The 3,454-nt window shown below is 43.0% G+C and overlaps 1 pseudogene; it reads left to right on the top strand.

The window, feature by feature from the left end:
* The first annotated feature begins 2,005 nt into the window (after positions 1–2,005).
* Positions 2,006–3,239, top strand: LOC144752505 (exosome RNA helicase MTR4 pseudogene; annotated as a pseudogene).
* The last annotated feature ends 215 nt before the right edge of the window (positions 3,240–3,454 follow it).

Here is a 3,454-nt window from a genome sequence, read left to right as displayed (position 1 = left end):
AGAAAAAAATGAACAAAATGGAAAAACGGGCTTTTAAAATCACAATGCGCTCACCACGCTGCGCAAAGCTGTTATAGCTGCCTATGCCTGGCCAGTCGCATCAGACTCTCTGGCACCACTGCTTCTCCCCAGCCCCTGTCATTCCAAAGCCAGACATGCAATACACAAACCTCGCATAAGCATACTGGATGGCTAAGCAGGAAAATACCTACTTTCTAAAAGTGTATTTTCAAAGTTAGAATGTAAAAATCACAGGCATATCAAACTTTATTTTCCTACTTTGTTCCCAGGGGTAGTTATGTTTACAAGATGCTATAAGCAAACTCCCCATTCTATCCTATGGGAACAGGTAGCCTTGCAATAGTGAACAATGAAATTGGCAGTAATTCACTATCAGGACATGCCACACACATCAGGGCATGTCCTACCTTTTACATACATTGCACCCTGCCTACGGGGGTACTTTGGGCCTTCCTTAGGGGTAACTAACATGTAAGAAAAGGGAAGGTTGGGGCCTGACAAAGGGGTGCACTTGCCAGGTCGACATGGCAGTACCAGACTGCACACAGGCTCTACAATGGCAGGCATGAGTTACATTTATAGGCTGCTTATGCGAGTGGCACAATCAGTGGTGCAGCCCAATAGCAGCATTTGATTTACAGGCCCCGGGCACACACAGTGCACTGTACTAGGGACTGACCAGTAAATCAAATATGCCAATCTTGGTATCACCAATCCATAGCAACAATTTACAAAGGGAGGACTTTCACTCTGGTACTAAACAGCAGTGGCAAAGTGCCCAAAGCATCTAGACCAGCAAAACAAAGTCCAACACACAGCAAAAACACAGGAGGCAAAAGGCAAAAGTACTGGGGAAACCCATGCCAATGATGCCAGGTCTAACAGCTACACATAGATTTGCACTTTGGTGATGCTTCACTTTAGCTGGATCACTTACAGTAAAGCCTGTCAACAGCAGAAACCCAAAAAACAAAAAATCTTATTGCACCAATGATAGGAGGATTCCTGCTCAGTTGTCATATTAGGGATGTCATCATTCTAAGAGAAAATACCAGCAATTTCTTCATATTTTGAGATTCTGGAAGGGACAGTACTTGGTACCAAAGTACAATTTTAAGTAAAAAGCTCTATTTTATTTTTTATGTCGAGCCTGGGCAGCGCATTCACTGCTCTGTGAGGCATGCTGTATTCAGGTAGGGACTTGAAGCTTCCCCCATGTCCCGCACATCTTTTCAATTGGCTCTTGTTACTGTCCGTTCAAAATCGTTACTTTTCGTTCCTGAATAGGCTTGTTAGTCCCACCTTGGTACCGCCCTCTCTGCATTTGTACCTTCCCATGAGGACTGGACCTTTAACTTGTCTTGTTACACGGTCTGCTTTATGTAGTCGGTGAGCACCATATTCTTTCATGATCTTCCCCTATTCCACCCACTACGTCGCAGCACGCTACCCACTTTTATTTTTAATTACTAATGGGTCCACTTTAACTATAGCGGGCTTGTTTCTTTATTTATTTATTTTAGCAGTGTGGTCCACTTTAAGTATAGCGGCCGTGCCATGCGGCGCTTCACATTAATAGATGCAGCGCCCTTTTCTTTAGACAAGCCGCGTCTAAAGAAAGGTGCGCAACCGCTATTAAAGCGAAACTGCGGGATGGGGCGCTTTTATAAAACAGATGATTTTTTGTCTAAGCTCCCATGCCGCGTTTCACTTTAATGACGGCCATGCCCCTTTCTTTAGATGCGGCTTGTCTAAAGAAAGGGGCGGGCGCTCCATTAACATGAAACGCAGCATGGGGCTCTTTAACAAAAAAATATTTGCAATGCAATAGGTCTTGGATTTGCGAGAGTTTGAGCTATTGGAATTGTAAATGACAAGAGCTCAAACTCTCATAAATGCGAGACCTATTGAACTGAAAATAAAGTGATGCAAGACCCCAGGGAGCTCCTATTGTCACAGCTGTCAAAACAGGTGAGATGTTGGAATGGGCAGCGGGGATGACATTTTTGGACAAAAACACCAAATGATTGCAACTTCAGAAGAGATTAACCTTGAAGATTTGGTGTCTAGAATCAAAGTGCCTGCTTTAGAGACAGTAGAAGGATGTACACATCACCCTGCTTTATATGAGGATGTTGATTTAATTTCCCTAAATCCACGAACTGGAAAATCTGCCAAGGAAAGTCTCTTTATCACTGATGTTTTCCAAACCAGAACCTTTTTCTGCATTGATAATAACAAGTCAGGCTTGGTTTCTGCACACACATCTGCTGGGAAAACTGCACACTGAATATGCCTTTACTTTAATTCTGCAGGAAAAGCCGCAGGTAATATTTAGCAGTCCATGAAATCGCTGAGTAACCAGAAGTATTGTGAGATGTACGAAGAAGCCCAAAAATGTGGTTTAATGACTGGTGACATCCCTATCAACTCCGTCACTTCATCTGTTGTGATGACTATGGACATCTTAAGCAGCATGCTATTGAGGATCGGCGGTCACACAGGAAGTGGCTTGGGTTACTTTTGATGAAGTTCATTGCAATCAGGATACAGAGCCTCTAGTTGAGTGTGAGGAAACCATAATCTTGATTCTTAATAACATGTACTATGTATTTGTTTCTGCTTCTATCCCAAGAACCCCCTAGTTTGCTGAGTGGATTTGCCATCTTCATCAACAACCTTGCCATGCCATATACACAGACTATGGGCCCATCCCTCTACAACATTACATCTTCCCACCTGCAGGTGATAGAGTGCATCTTGAAATGTCAGAGAAAATAACTTCAACACAGCAAAGAGTTACTGGCGAGTCTTCTGAAGATGATTAGAAGGGATAGAATGGGGGGACAAATGGTCTGCCCAATATATTGAAGAATGTGAAAATGATCATGGAAAATAACTCTCAGTCTGTAGTTATCTTCAGCTACAGTAAGATGGATGTGAAACCTACACACTGCAAGCATCAAAGGTAGATTTCAACAATGATGAGCAAAAGAAAATGTTGGAAGAGTTATTCAACAACGAAATTGCCTGCCTGAATGATGAAGACAAGAAGCTTCCTCAGGTTGAACATATGCTTCCTCGCCTGTAATGAGGAGTAGGCATTTCTCATTGAGGTTTGCTTCTTATTTTAAGGGGGAAAATAGAAAGTATTTTTTAATGAAGGTTTGATTAAGGCCTTAATTGCAAGTGACACTTTTGCAATAGGAATCAATTAGTGGTTGTCTGCCTCGGGCTGTGTCGTCCCTCCACCCCACCCGAGACTCTTCCTACTGTTTTGGGTCTCCTATGTACGAGCACCCACGTCAGCTGTCCTTGAGCTGTGAATTTTGAAACTGAAGGTGGTTGCACGTATGCTTCTGGATGCATTGGAGTATTGTCTGATAAACATTTCAATTCCGGGACTCGATTTTTGGCCACTGGTCTACGAGCC

This window comes from Lissotriton helveticus, chromosome 5_1 (assembly GCF_964261635.1).
Source record: "Lissotriton helveticus chromosome 5_1, aLisHel1.1, whole genome shotgun sequence".
In the NCBI taxonomy this organism is placed as follows: Eukaryota; Metazoa; Chordata; class Amphibia; order Caudata; family Salamandridae; genus Lissotriton; species Lissotriton helveticus.
Note: the sequence above shows the minus strand (reverse complement) of the source record. Positions and strands in the feature narration are given on the sequence as shown.